Genomic DNA, 16,809 nt, shown 5'->3' on the forward strand with positions numbered 1-16,809 from the left:
AGGTAAACTGACGGGACTGAAGGCTGATAAATCCCCAGGGCCTGATGGTCTGCATCCCAGGGTACTTAAGGAGGTGGCTCTAGAAATCGTGGATGCATTGGTAATCATTTTCCAATATTCTATAGATTCAGGATCACTTCCTGCGGATTGGAGGGTAGCTAATGTTATCCCACTTTTTAAGAAAAGAGGGAGAGAGAAAGCAGGCAATTATAGACCAGTTAGTCTGATATCAGTGGTGGGGAAGATGCTGGAATCAATTATAAAAGATGAAATAGCGGCACATTTGGATAGCAGTGGCAGGATAGGTCCGAGTCAGCATGGATTTACAAAGGGGAAATCAAGCTTGACTAATCTTCTGAAATTTTTTGAGAATGTAACTATGAAAATGGGCATGGGAAAGCCAGTGGATGTAGTGTACCTGGACTTTCAGAAAGCCTTTGATAAGGTCCCACATAGGAGGTTAGTGTGCAAAATTAGAGCAAGTGTATTGGGAGTAGGGTACTGACATGGATAGAAAATTGGTTGGCAGACAAGAAACAAAGAGTAGGGATTAATGGGTCCTTTTCAAAATGGCAGGCTGTGACTAGTGGGGTACCGCAAGGCTCTGTGCTGGGACCGCAGCTATTTACAATATACGTTAATGATTTAGATGAAGGGATTAAAAGTAACATTAGCAAATTTGCAGATGACACAAAGCTGGGTGGCAGTGTGAAATATGAGGAGGATGTTATGAGAATGCAGGGTGACTTGGACAGGTTGGGTGAGTGGGCAGATGCAGTTTAATGTGGATAAATGTGAGGTTATCCACTTTGGTGGCAGGAACGGGAAGGCAGATTACTATCTGAATGGTGTCAAGTTAGGAAAAGGGGAAGTACAACGAGATCTAGGTGTCCTTGTTCATCAGTCACTGAAAGTAAGCATGCAGGTACAGCAGGCAGTGAAGAAAGCTAATGGCATATTGGCCTTCATAACAAGGGGAGTTGAATATAGGAGCAAAGAGGTCCTTTTGCAGTTGTGCAGGGCCCTGGTGAGACCACACCTGGAGTATTGTGTACAGTTTTAGTCTCCAAATTTGAGGAAGGACATTCTAGCTATTGAGGGAGTGCAACGTAGGTTCACAAAGTTAATTCCCAGGATGGCGGGACTGTCATATGTTGAAAGATTGGAGCGACTGGGGTTGTACGCACTGGAATTTAGAAGGATGAGAGGGGATCTGATTGAGACATATAAGATTATTAAGGGATTGGGCACGCTACAGGCAGGAAACATGTTCCTGATGTTGGGGGAGTCCAGAACCAGAGGCCACAGTTTAAGATTAAAGGGTAGACAATTTAGAATGGAGTTGAGGAAAAATTTTTTCACACAGAGGGTTGTGGTTCTGTGGAATGCTCTGCCTCAGAAGGCAGAGGAGGCCATTTCTCTGGATTCTTTCAAGAAAGAGTTAGATAGAGCTCTTAAAGATAGAGGAGTCAAGGGACATGGGGAGAAGGCAAGAAAAGGGTACTGATTGTGGATGATCAGCCATGATCACAGTGAATGGTGGTGCTGGCTTGAAGGGCTGAATGGCCTATTCCTACACCTATTGTCTATTTGCACTGTCCTCTGAGAGAGGAAAATCCCCTTCAAATTCCCCTTTAATATTTCACATTTTACCATAAGCCTATGACCTCTAGTCCTAGTCTCATCAAGAGGGGAAACAACCTGCTTGCATTCACCTTATCCATACACCTCATAATTGTGCCTACCTCTATAAGATCTCTCCTCATTCTCCTGTGCTCCACGGAATAAATTCCTGACCTATTCAACCTTTCCCTGTATCTTAGGTCTTCAATCCTTGCACAATTCTTGTAAATTTTCTCTGCACTTTTTCAAGCATGGTGACACTTGGGGACACTTCTGATACACTTAGATAGGCACATGGATGGAAAAAATGGAGGGCTATGTGGTAAGGAAGGCTAGAATGTTTGTGGACAGTGTTAAAGGGTTGGCACAACATTGTGGGCCGAAGGGTCTTTACTGTGCTGTCCTGTTCTATGTTCTGTATCTTTCTTGTAGGTAGGGTACCAGAATGGCACATAGTATTCCAAATATGGCCTGGCCAACATCTTATACAACTTCAACATAACATCCCAAATCCTGTATATAATGCCCTGATTTATGAAGGCCAATGTCCCAAAGGAACTCTCTATGGCCCTATTCTGTGGCGTATGTTACTATAACTCTGGAGTCAAAAGAGAACAGCGTAAAGAGGAATAAATAGATGACAGGAGCAGGAAATAAATGTAGAATATTGAATAAAAACTGTATAGCATAGGACCACACCTTTCAGCCCACAATATCTGTACCAAATATGAAGCCTAATTAAACTAACTCTCTTCTATCTGTACATAATCCATATCACTCCATTCCCTACCTATTTCTGTGTCTATCTAACAACCTTCTAAATGCCTCTATTATATCTGCTTCCACCACTATCCCTGGCAGCCCTTTCTGAACACCTACTGTGCTCTGTGTAAAAAATCTCGCTCCACCCATCTCCTTTAAGCGTGCCCCCTCCCATCTCAAATACACGTCCTTTTGAATTAACCTAGGTCAAAGATTCTGGCCAATCACTGCAACTCTCTGGCTCTCATAAATTTTGAGAGTTGCTGGGGTGACGCGGCTCAAAGGGCCGGAAAGGCCTATGGTTCATGGGTTCAATGTCCATTTAGAAATTGGATGGAAAGGAGAAGAAGCTGTTCCTGAGTGAGTGCCTTAAGAATTCTGTACCTCCTTCCTGATGGTAACAATGAGAACAGGGCATGTCCTGGGTGGTGAGGACCCTTAATGATGGACACCACCTTCATAAGGCACCACTCCTTGAAGATATCTTGGAGGCTGGAACCCATGGTAGAATTGATTAATTTTGCAAGTTTCTGCAACTTACTTCAATCTTGTGCAGTAGTCCCCCCATACCAAATGGTGATGCAGCCAGTCAGAATGCTCTCCATGGTAAATACCATATTTGGCAGACCACAGTGGATGATGAGGTCAAGATGAAGTGGAAGTTTCAACAGAGAAAAAAGCTTCAAAGGAAGAGAGGAGGAGAATGGATTCAAAGATGGAAATCCAATCACAAACAGGGAAAATCTGCAGATGCTGGAAATCCAAGCAGCACATACAAAATATTGGAGGAACTCAGCAGGCCAGGCAGCATTTTGTGTGTGTTTCAAAGAGGGAAAGATGTCCAGTGCAGATTAAACTTTTCTTTGGAGAGATATTGATCAGGGTACTTATTGAGGCAAAAAAGAAAGGTTAACCCAGGGAAAATACTGGGCAGTGGCTTTAGAGAGTAATATATTGCAAACATTTGAAAACATGGACAAAGTGCCAGATAATTTACACAATAAAATAAAATATAAATCAGTGATAAACCAGCTTCATTTCAGAGAAGCGAATAATGGAAGACTAAGCCAATCTGGGGGACTTTAGCAAGAAATATCACCATTCAGTAAAGATTCAGTCAAAACCTTGCTGATCATGTAGTCATACAAAATGGTGAAGAAGTTGCCAAAGGTTGACAAAAGTAAATGGAACTCCTGGAGGTGAAAGAGGAGACAGGCAGTGTATGTTATTCAGATTGTTGAGTTCATAGGTGTAGCAGTGTGTGAGAGGAGCAGGACAGGATGGCGTAATGTCCCAGTGGGTGTGAGATGATGGTTTCACCATTATCTTTATGTTTTAATTTCTTAATGTGCTGGATTAGAACTGAACAGATTGGTCTCATTGGTGGTCAGTAGCACTTTCAGCCCCATACGTGTATACCTATAATCAGATATAGAAATGAAAAACAATCTTCTGAATATATTCTGGCTTTCATTACCTCGTATGTCAAAATTGCTTTACAATAAGGTACTTCTGGAAGTACGGTTATTATAGTAAATGATTGAAACCAATAGCTCATTTACTCAAAGCCAGCAGTTCAAATCAAGGCATGATGGTGGCCAGTGTTGACTCTTCAAAATTAAAGCTTCTTTTAATAGTTAAATTTGACCAAACAGCATTTTCATTAACTCTATTGATTAACTAGGCGAATAGAGGTCCAGATTTCCACAATTTCTTTTTGAAGACCCTCTGACAATGTCCGTTGGTGGCCAGCTTTCTCATTTTAAGATTTAAGGTACGCAATAGAGGAAATTGTTTTTCTATCTGTGCCCTTTCAAAACAATTGGTGACAAGACTAGTAGAAGCCTTTCTCTCTTGTCTGAATATGAGTCATAGGTACAGAATTCTGAACCTTTCATTTCAGTAGCAGCTTCATATTTGGCTCATAAATAGAGGAAAATATTTGTCAGAACGCGTCAAAAGACTCAGAAAGCTTTGTTCAGCAATCAAGCAGTGAGCTCCATTAAGATGTTGAGCTAAGTACTCTCACTGAGTAACTAACACAATACTCTCACATGTTTAATTTCTTGCAGAACGACATTTGTGAGTGCTTATTCACAATGGGATTTGTAATGTAAAAGTAAAGTTACTACAGTAACACTTACAAAGTGTGATCTTAATACAAGGTTAAGAGTTCAAATCTCTCTTCAGCAGCAAGGGAATTTAAACTCCATTATTAAATCTAGAATAAAAGCTAGTCTCAAACACAGTAGCCAGGGAACTATTTGACTGAAGTGAAAATCCATCTGGCTTTCCAATATCCTTCAATGAAAGGAATCAGGACCAGCCATCCTTTTCTGATCTGACATACGGTCGGGGGCCACTTTATTAGGTATAGCTTTACACCTGCTTATTAATGCAAATATCTAATCAGCCAGTCATGTGGCAGCAACTCAGTGCATAAATGCATGCAGGCATGGTTAAGAGGTGCTGTTCAGACCAAACATCAGCATGGGGAAAGCAATGTGATCTTAGTGACTTTGACTGTGGAATGATTGTTGGTGCCAGACAGGGTGGTTTGAGTATCTCAGAAACTACTGATCTCCTGAGATTTTCACACGCAAGAGTTATCGAGAGTTTACAGATAATGGTGTGCAAAACAAAAACATCCTGTGAATGACATTTTGTGCGTGAAAATGCCTTGTTAATGAAGGAGGTCAGAAGAGAATGGCCAGACTGTTTCAAGCTGACAGGAAGGTGACGTTAACTCAATAAACACACGTTACAACAGCAACATGCAGAAAGCCATCTCTGAATGCACAACACGTTGAACCTTGAAGTGGGTGGGCTACAGCAGCAGGAGAGAACTAACGTACAGACATACATCTTGTAGCTACTTTATTTGTGACCCCCTGTACTTCCACTGAGTGTCTGTGTGACTCCAAATCAACCAATATCATTGCATTATAAGCATAAGGCATTCTGCAGATGCTGGCATTCCAGAATAACGCACACAGAATGCTGGAGGAACTTGGCAGGTCAGGCAGCATCTCTGGAGAGATATAAACAGTTGACGTTTCAGACCGAGATCCTTCATCAAGACTACTGAACGGTCTCAGCCCAAGAGGACTGTATATACCTTTACATAGATGCTGCCAAACCTGCTGAGCTTCTCCAGCATTTTCTGTGTGATACTGATGTCACTGAATTGTTAACTGTATTAGCAGTTCAGGAGTTAATTATATGTTTGGACAATAAATATTGGTACAACCATAGATGTTGACATCCCCTGACCAAGTAAATAAAAAGATGCATGTGTTAAATCTCTAGGCAGTTTCTAAGTTAAGATAAGCTACATGAACACAAGTAGGATATTTTCTACTCTCTAGACATTGGAAACTACAACCTTGTTAGCTTCATACAACATAACTGAAGAACTCAGCATGTTCAAGGAGCTTTGATATAATCCAAAGGGTAACAAAAGGATAAAAAAGAAAGATTATGAAATTAAATGTAATCAGAAACATTCAGCCCTTACATTCAGGTTTTTACTCCCTGTTAATTACTGTCAAACTCTCTGCATTCTACCACCTGTTAGATAAGGAACATTTATTTTATTAAGCATGTTGTATATACAGTAGTCTATCCAGTGTTTAGTGTATATTACATATTTCTGAAGTTACAATCTCAGGACTTTGTTCAGATCTCTTTGTTAAACATAAGCTGACAGCTTGGAATAGGTTGTTATGTTCATGGTCATGCCGTCTCCTCAGTGTCACCGCTTACGACAGCATGTAAATGCTGTGGTGACAAGGAGTTACCAAATGCTGACAATGATTTGACAGGCAAGTTAAGGGGCTGGCATGGAAGCATAATGGTTAGCGCAGTGCTTTACAGTGTTAGTGATCTCCGCTGCTTCATTCCCACTGCTGTCTCTAAGGAGTTTGTACATTCTTCTCGTAACCCCATTGGTTTTCTCCAAGTGCTCCATTTTCCTCTCACATTCTAAAGTACAGGTTAGATTTAGGGTTAGTGAGTTGTGGGCATGCTATGCTGGCACCAGATCCATGGTGACCTTTGCAGGCTACCTCCAGCACACACTCGGACTGTACGTCTTTGATGCAAATGACACAGTTCACTGTATGCTTCGATGTTATGATGTACATGTGACAAATATAGCTGGTCTATCTCCTTAGGCAAGTCACTCCCTCTGGAATAATACATTTTAAAATACTATGAAGAGAAAATCTGTAGATGCTGGAAATACAAGCAACACACAGAAAATGCTGGAGGAAATCAGCAGGCCAGGCAGCATCTATGGAAAAAGGACCAGTCAGGGTTCTTTTTTTCCATAGATGCCACCTGGCCTGCTGAGTTCCTCCAGCATTTTGTGTGTATTGCTTTAAAACATTATGAACCTCCATGACAGTGCCACAAGTCAAAACAATCAAAATCTTCTAAATAAATTTGAAGTAATCTGAGAATTGGGTGGCGGGGTGGAGATACACCTCTATCAAAAGAGGTGTGAGGTGCTCCTTCCTTCCACTAGCCTCTGGGTCACTCTTGGGCAAGGTGTAGCACCTGCCTAGCCCACCGATCAGGGTCATGTGAAGCCGTGGGAGCTGGTGGTGGATGGTCGTATAAACAACTAGTGCATGTCACAGGTCCTGGTATGTGACCACTGACGCTAGACCGACAATTTCTGAAAAGTATTGAGAATGGCTGGGGTCACCTGTCTTGTAAAGACTGTGCTCAGAAGAAAGCAATGGTAAACTACTTCACTAGAAAAAATTGCCAAGAACAATCATGGTCACCATGATTGCCTACGTCATATGACACTGCACATAATGATAATAATGATCTAAGAATCTGTCACTTACCACAATCCTCATCAGTCAGGTTTTGATTGGATTCCCCTGTCTGGTGCACTTCCACAATTTGGTGCTCAGTTGCTGCACAGCGCGAGGCTCTATGCAGAGTAATCACCGGTCTGATAGTACACAAGGAAGTATTGGCATGTCCCAAAAAAATTATCCAACATTTCAGATCGATGGCCATTCAGAAATGATGACATTGTCGTGAAGGACAGATTCCGTTCATTCCTCCACAAATGCTGCCTCACCAGCTCAACATTTCCATTATCTTTAGACTTCAATTTTTTTGCACATGTAATTTCTACTCTCTCACTTTTCAAGTTTTTTAAATCTTTTACAAATATTTTGGATTTGCATATACAGTGGATTCCAGTTAATTGGGCCACTGGTTAATCAGGGCAACCATTTGTTTGGGACAGTTCTTAAAGAAAAAAAGCAAAATTGAGAAATTAGCCTTCCATAATTTAGAATATGATGCTTAATTGGGGGAGGAGACCGTTGCCGAACATCTTTTTAACTAGTGTCAGTCACATGCACTTGTGTGGTTGTTAGACACTATGCCACGCTTAAAGCGATCAGTTTTTAAATAGCATGTGCTTGTGTTCAAATTGCATTAATTTTTGATATTAATAGTTGGCTAGAAATTAGCAGTAGAACAACTCAGAACTGTTTTGTTCACTGTGGTTGCAAGCATTCAGGCTTAGAGATGCCAGAAACAGTTGGGAGTGAAAATGAGATGATTTCACTGCTTTAACAACTTAGAAGAATTTGAAGCTATCGACGATCATCTTGAATGTTATGATGAAAATGAAGATTTCAAGGATACAATCGTCTGAAGTATTGTATAAAGGTAGTCAATAATCTGCACTAATTCTGTTCATTTACAGTCAATCAAAATTACATGGCAGATGAATTCCTCAATTGAGGAACAAATACACAGTCTTATAATACTATAAAGGCATTGGTAGTGTTCTAATTTGTTCTGTATTTCATTAATATACACATATTGTTACTCAGTTAAATGCCAGTGTCTTTTTTATACCTTTTAATTAGCTCCATGAAACTTTGGCTAATCAGGCCAGCTGAGTAGTTTGGCCAAACATAATGGTCCTGAAGTGTCCCAATTAACTGAAAACCTAAAACAGATTCATGCTTTCTTTTTTTCACCTCAATGTAGGGATAAACATTTTTCTTTTATCGGTTACTTTATATTATGACTGAGCTTATATCAGTTTCTTCCTGGAACTCTTGATATTAATTCTGGCATGTAGGGTATAGAAGGGAGGGTGGCATAATTTGCTATACTATCTGGTATTCATGACCTTCCATTTTTAAAGTGCCATTGTTCTGGATTAGCAATGTAAAACGTGAAAGCTTTGGAATAGCAGACATTAAAGGAACTATACTGAGTTGATAAGCTCTAAAGAAAATAATAAGCACTCTCTCTTTAAAGTTTTAAATTATTTTGCTGTTCTTAATGAAACCTATTCCCACCTCCACCAAAAAAAAATTACTTTCACTGTTGTGGAATTTAACTTACTCATTTCAGATGAAATTGAAAATAGAATGTGAATAATTTACTAACTTTCAAAAAGGCCGATTGCACCTCATGAACCAGTGCCATTGAAAAATAATACAGAGCATTATGCCATTCTTCACACTAATTACATGCGTAGAAACATCAAAGCACTACTAGGAAACAGAATTATCAAACTGAAACGTATCACAGAAAATTGAGCTCAGGGAACTAAATTGTGCTTCCCAACGCCCACCCCCCCCCCGCGCCGAATGCCACTAAGCTATCAAAACATTGCTTAGCAAGTTGTTCCATCATTAACAGACCCAGACCAGCAGACTGAAGTTTGCAAGATGTAATGAGTATCAGCAGAAAGAGAGACTTCCTTCACTACTGCAGCTGTGTTAATTTAAATAGTAGTTATTTTTATTTCTTTCATGAGCTTTGGGGTTAATGAGCTTTGGGAGAGAAAAGATTTTGATATTCATTCTCGATTGCATCCACTAAATGTCCTGTATGTGCTGAACTTTCATTTTAATATTTGCCTTGCAGGATGTCAATGGGGCCATATTTCGGAAGCAAAGTTCAATAAATGTGTGCCTTCATATTGTATGCTTAGCATAGAATGGTCAATAATAGTTTTAACAACAATACTGCTACTTTGCTTACAATGCTTTAACCAAATTCTTGAGAGGCCCAAGATACATTTTGAAACAATTTAAAAGCAACTCAGCGGCAATTTATACACATCATCCACAAAAGATAAACAGTCAATTAGTCTGTTTCAGGGGATTTGAACACAAGAAAAATATTATTCAGACCGCAGGGGAATGCTCAACACTCTTTTTTAAAGAGTGCCATGAGATTTTCTTTTACCTTCATCTGAAAAGATGGGCAATGGCTTAAAGTCTCATCCTAAAGATTCCCTGGGTGCCCTGCTGAAATGTCAGCTCGATTGTGCACTCATGTCTCTGGAGTGGAACTTGAACCACTAACCTTCTGACCCAGAATTGACTGGATCACTGAGCACAGATGTTGGAGATGTTATTGAAAAAATACTATAAAATACCTTAACCTTCTAAATTTTATAAAGAGAATAAATCATATTACAAATCATCTAATGTTAATTCCCAGTAGATTTTCCATTAATATTTGACAAGATTGCTTTCATATGTCTGGGACCTAGGTTATAGAGACTATTTGCAAAGACATTTTACATTATATAAAGATGGTTTTATTTTAGTGGCTGATAAAATCCAGGTCTATTGACAGCACAATGCTGTTTAATGGAAAGACATGCAAAGACCTGAATGGTAGAGGGCTTAGTAGATTTACACAACACAATATATCTCAAGATCCTATGGATGATATCTCTTCTTTCAGATGTGAATTGAAGATGTTTTTGAGAGCTGATAGTTTTACCCATAAAGATAGCTTCATTTTTACAAATGAATAACAATTTGAATATTTAAAGCTCCTTTTATTTAGCAATATTAGATTATGAGGACACTCAGTCCTCGTTTATTGTCATTCAGAAATGCATGCATTAAAAAATGATACAATGTTCCTCCAGAATGATATCACAAGAAGACACAGGACAAACCAAGACTAAAACTTACAAAACCACATGTAGTTACAACAGTGCAAAGCAATACCATAATTTGATAAAGAGCAGTTGATGGACATGGTAAAAAAAGTCTCAAAGTCCCAATAGCCTCATCATCTTCACGCAGATGGTAGAAGGGAGGAACTCTCCCCGCCATGAACCTCCAAGCGCCGCAAACTTGTCGTTGCAGCACCACCGGAAGCACCCGACTGCAGTGGACTCTGAGTCCATCTGAAAATTTCGAGCCTCCGACCAGCCCTCCGACACAGCCTCTCCGAGCACCATCCTCTGCCAAGCACTTCGACCACACCCCGGCCGCAAAGCAACAAGAAAAGCCGAGAATTAGGGACCTTCCCTTCCGGAAATTCCAGACCACACAGCAGCAGCAGCAGCGAAGCAGGCATTTCAGAAGTTTCACCAGATGTTCCTCCATGCTCTCACATCCATCTCCAACAAATCAGGATTGTGCACGGCACCCTACTTGACAAATAACAGACATCACCACCGGAGTGGCCGCTGTGAGCTGCCTCGCGCCACCATCTTCTCCTCCCTCAATGTATACCAGGACACATGTTCTGACATTGAAAAATAAGAAGAGACACAAGTGACTAGGTTTTAAGTCGAATCTTGAAGAGGGGTGTATTAAGGAGGGAATCCAATAGCTGTAAACACAGCTGGCAGATGTTGAGTCCATTAATGAAAAGTTTGCATAAGAGCCCAGAATTAGAGGACCAAAGATACATTTGAGAATTGTAGGGAGTTTTAAAAAGGCAAAGCCATGGAAAGTTTGAAAAACAAAGTTGGGAACTTCAAAATCAGGGCATTTTCTTTTATCAGAAACTACATAAGGTCAGTTTACACAGAGCTCATGTGTAAACGGATCTTGATCTATAATAGCTGATTTTTGCCATTAACAAAGACATGGATGAGGTTTCAGAAGTAGGTGAGCCCAGGGAGATTCAGTATCAGATGATAATTTGTAGGTAGCCTTAGTTTTAGAGGAATATGCTTGGAATCTTATCTCCCCCCACAAAAAAAAGCAACAAGATCATAAACAGTTTTGCTTAGCTACAGATGTGAAAGGAATGGAATAGATTTTATCACAGAATTTGTGAATTTATCTAAACTCAGCATAGGTCTACTTAGCACCCCATTCCAAAAGATTTTCTTTTTAAATCTATGTGCTATTTTAACAGTCACAATGATGTTGATTAGCTAATTGGAAAAACAACAATCTCCATTATAAATTTTCGAACTTCGAATTTATTCTTGAATTGTTGTTATCTTTGCAAAGTGCAGCTCATCAACAAAATCTACTGGAATCAGAGAGATAGCTGTTTACAATCCACTAATTAAAATTATTGGTACATTGTTTTCAGGAAGACACCAGCTGTGAAAGCACCGTTGAATTGGTAATTGGTCATCGGTTTATTATTTTCATGTGCACCGAGATGCAGTAAAAAATGTTGTTTTACGTGCCATCCATACAGATCATTTCAAAACAGAAGTTCATCAGGGTACTACAAAGGGAAATCAATAACAGAATGGAGAACATGCACTCCATGATCACTTGATTTAGTGCACATGTACACCTGTTCTTAATGCAAATATCTAATCAGCCAATCAGGTGGCAGCAATTCAATGCATACAAGCATGCAGGCATGGTCAAGAGGCTCAGTTATTGTTCAGACCAAACATCAAAATGGGGAAGAAATGTGATCTAAGTGACTTTGACCATGGAAAAATTGTTGGTGTCAGTTGGGCTGGTTTGAGTATCTCAGAAACTGCCCATCTCTTGGGATTTTCACATTAACAGTCTCTAGAGTTTACAGAGAATGGGGGGAAAAAAACAAACAAAAACATTCCAGTGAGTGGCAGTTCTGTGTTAATGAGAGGGGTCAGAGAAGAATGGCCAGATTGTTTCAAGCTGACAGGAAGGTGACAGTAATATAAATAAACGTGTGTTACAACAGTGGTGTGCAGGAGAGCATCTTTGAATGCACAACACATTAAACCTTGATATGGATGAGCTACAGCAGCAGAAAATCCATACTAGGTCCCACTCCGTTACCTAACAAAGTGGCCACTGATTGTATTGCTATGGTTACCATTGCAGAAAATGTGCAGTGCAGGTAGATAATGAAGTTCAAGCCATGGTAAAGCACATTGTGTCACGGTAGATTCAGAAAAAAAATGGAACCGAAGAAAAATGATGTACAGTTGATACTAGAAAACTGAAATAAAAATATAAGCACATTACAGATCAGTTAGCAGCTATGAAGAGTGGAAAACAAGCTAATATTTTAAGCCAATAGTACTTAATTATAAATTATGTAATCTTATGAAGGGATATGGTCTGACTATCAAAGTTAGTTACTGCAAGCTTCATTGCTGAGGGCAGGTAGATTTCTATGTTTTTCATAGTTGCAACATAAATGATCCAGTTTACGTGAGCTTTCCTCCGTTTGAGACCTGTCAAGTGCTTGATTAGAACCACCACTGCCTGCTGAAGTTATTAACACATAATTGACACACAGAATAAAAACAAGTTCGCATCCAAGAATTATCTTGCCATTCCCACTTCCCCACCATTGCCTCATAGCTCTGAAGATTCATTTAGTTACACTTTGCTTCGCTTTTGAACTCTGTCTCTGCTACTAGCCAGCAGTGCATTCCAGTCACGGCATAAGAAAAATATCCTCGTTCCAGTTGTTATGGCTTTTGTTTCACATAGGATTAAAATGTTTATTAAGAATTTTAAAAATGGATTACAATGGCTTGCCAACCATATTGGATGTTTTTATTCTCTTTGCTAAGCAATTTTCAGAAGGATCATGCTGTGACCTTCTTGATACAAAGAATTTAATTCCATAGTAATGAAGATAAGCCAACTCAAATGAGAGACAGATGTCTGCCAATACCTCTCGTCAGGCTGTTCCTTAGATATCCCATGAAACTCCAACACAAGCATCTCTGTTATTTGAAGATAGTCATGCTAAGTCTTCTTTTGGATATATTCACCAACCCTTTAGAAGCTTGCCTGATTCAGCATCAGAGTAATATTTAATACACAATGCAAGCTTCCCAAGTATCCCAAGTATCTGTGCATGTTTGAAAGTTGGCAGGCAGATTAGAAAATACATAGGTTCTATTTAAATAATTCAAACTAGCAGAACTCGGATGGCTATTTTTTTTTATTTTTAACCAGAGTAAACTTAATCCATAATTAAAATATTCATAAGAATAAATGATGCATAGTCAATACTTTCAGCATGTTATATTACATTCCTTCACATCAGTAGCACAGTTGTCAATCCAGTAGCTCTCTGAGATGGAATACTGCTACAATAATTAAGGACTTATCATGCAGTTTGGCTCCTCTCTCTCTCCAGTAGCAGAAGAGCCCTATACTGTGATCCTTCCCCACTTTTTTTCATGCAATTTGAATCAAGGCAGGAGATGTACATTCTGTGCTCAATCAGTCCTCTTGAAGTTAGTCAATTTTACAACAATTCTTCACAATTACATTGTGGCTGTGGTAAGTTAAGCACAGTTATTCAAACATTTGAATGACTATCTCATTTAAACCCAAATGAAAATGAGATATTTCAAATGTCCAATATGAAAATTCTTTCAGTTGTTTTGAAAAGTGACAGCCCCTGTATTTTTTTTCTCAGAATAATATTATTATAGGCCTAGAATCCCTCCTGATTAATCAAGATGTTAAAGCTATTGTGAAATAGTTACACTAAAATTTATTTCTTGTACCTTAATCAGAATCTCATTATAAATATATTCTGGACCTAAAACAAAAAATACTGAAAAACTCAGCAGGAACAAATTTGAACCTAGACTGAAAACATTAACTGATTTTTTTCCATAAATGTTGCCTGACCTGCTGAGTTTTCCAGCATTTTGTCTTTTATATTTCAGAATTCCAACATCTGCATTTTTGTAGCTTTTCATATGCAAATCCAGATTTTATTAGTTGCAAGTGAATTTGTGAATAACCATGGGCATTAGTTGGATGATACTACTGTCTTTTCACTTGTTAAAATGGTTTCTCTTTTCTAATTGTACTAAGAGCAACATCCTCCAGATGGCTCATGAAACTACTGCTTTCACTCACTTTTTTTGTATCTTCTTTTCCTTTCAAATGTGGTTCTGTTACTGTTGGAAGTGGCCAAGTGGTTAAGGCATTGGACTAGCGACCTGAAGGTCGTGAGTTTGAGCCCCAGCCGAGGCAACATGTCGTGTCCTTGAGCAAGGCACTTAATCACACATTGCTCTGCGATGACACTGGTGCCAAGCTGTATGGGTCCTAATGCCCCTTCCTTGGACAACATCGGTGTCATGGAGAGGGGAGGCTTGCAGCATGGGCAACTGCTGGTCTTCCATGCAACCTTGCCCAGGCCCGCGCCCTGGAGAGTGAAGACTTTCCAGGCGCAGATCCATGGTCTCGCAAGACAAATGAATGCTTTTATTACTGTTGGAGTCTGTTGTCTAAGTTTTGGTGGTGTGTTTTGGGCCGATTGAGTGGTCTGGCTCTTTGCTGTTTCCATGAGGCTTCCCTCTTTCTTGCTGCTCCTAAAGGAAGATCCCTATGTTTGAATGGTCTCTCTCCCTTGATGCTGTCAGAGGATGGTGCCACATTTCTGGGCAAGGTTTAATCAACACTGTTTGGGTTCATGTTATAATGTTTTACTGGTTTCTAGTCACTCCTCTTTTTTGTTGCTAATTTGGGCATTTTTGACCATGGCAACCTGCAGATAACAGACTGAGCTGGACTCATTCGATCTTGTGTTTGATATTCTTTGTTTTTCACTCAATTTTTGTTGCTGTTATTACAATTTGTTCTTGTCCACGTTGGGGGGGTGGTGGTGCTGATGTTTTTCTTTGAACAGGTTCCGTGTTTGTTTTGGCTTTCTTTGTTCATAACTGTCTGTGGGAAAGATGAATCTACAGGTTGTATGCTACATATATTTTTTGATAATAAATATACTTTGAATCTTGGATCTTAATTGTATGCTTGGCTAGAGAATTCAAAAATTACCAACAAAGTTCCATTTAGGAGCAACGTGCAAAATTGTACCATTTCTGTAGGTGGCTTGATTACACGGTGTGGCATGTGTTAAACAAAACCATTGCTGGACTCTATATTGATATGAGGCATTGTATATGAGGAAGAGAAGGATGTTCCTCTATTTTCTTGTTGCACATTATTCCTGTAACATGCACCAAATTAACTAATCATTGTGTCCAATGTTTGTGACATCTTCCAGAATGATCATTGTTTGCCTAAGAAATAGTGGAGATCATACTTCAAAGTAGCTTGCGCTTTGTGATGCACTTTGAAATGTTGTTCACAAATCTATTGAAGCATATTTAACAATCCTTCCAAATGGAAAGCACATTGATGTGAACATTGGTTTAAACCAAACTTAGCTTGCCTATGATCTGCTTCACAGCTAAATTGCTTATGGTCCATATTGATTGATAAATCATGCATTTGATGTTCAGTGAAGATTAGTTGAAGCCTGCGAACATGAATAAATCAGCATAATTCATTATACTGGACTGGGGTGGGGGAGAGTTAAAAAGAACAGTAATTGCAGAATATATTGTACTGAATTAGACTGTAGTCACTTGGGCTGCACACAGTCAACTGCTCAGAATAAAATCATAAATCGATTAATATTATGTCAAATTTCAGCATTAAAGGCTCCATAGAAATAGCTATTAGATGCTGGAATAGCATCCATAGATCAGGGAAGAATACTTTACCTTGCCGTCGGTGTACATTCAGGATTATTTTTCACCCCATTATCAGTATGGTTTAATTCCTCAGGATATTAAACCTCCCTGTAACGATGCCCGACCAGGAAGACAGTCATTCAGTGTCTAGATACTACGTCGACACTGTAACAATGAGTTGAACTCCTGTCTTAGAAATATATTGCCTTACCTTCATCGGCACAGAATTTAGATTTGGATCTGCCTACCCAACTGACTTGACAGACTTGAGAAAGACTACAATGTCTCAGGAAGGTGGGTCATTATTACTTAAGGGCAATTGGGGAATAACAAAATGCATAGTCCAAATACCCTAAATGAAAACAGAAAACTAAAAGCTTCACAACATATTATAAGTTTCTTCCCCCGGGCAGTCAATCTGATCAATCATTCATGTAGGCCACCCCCACCCCTTCTCTATATTATCTCCACTGCACTGTAAACACTTTAAACCACTTTTTATAGTGCTTTTATATTGCAAATGCATGATGGCATATACATATTTACAGACATTGTATTCGATATCTGTACTTTAACCTCTACGTTTGTACTTTCTTTATTTTTATCCTATAGTTTTGCAATGTTATCGCTTTTCTGTTGCATGTTGCGCCCTGACCAACACAACACAGCAAATTCCTGATACACGTAAATGTACG

This window comes from Mobula birostris, chromosome 7, assembly GCF_030028105.1.
Source record: "Mobula birostris isolate sMobBir1 chromosome 7, sMobBir1.hap1, whole genome shotgun sequence".
Lineage (NCBI taxonomy): Eukaryota > Metazoa > Chordata > Chondrichthyes > Myliobatiformes > Myliobatidae > Mobula > Mobula birostris.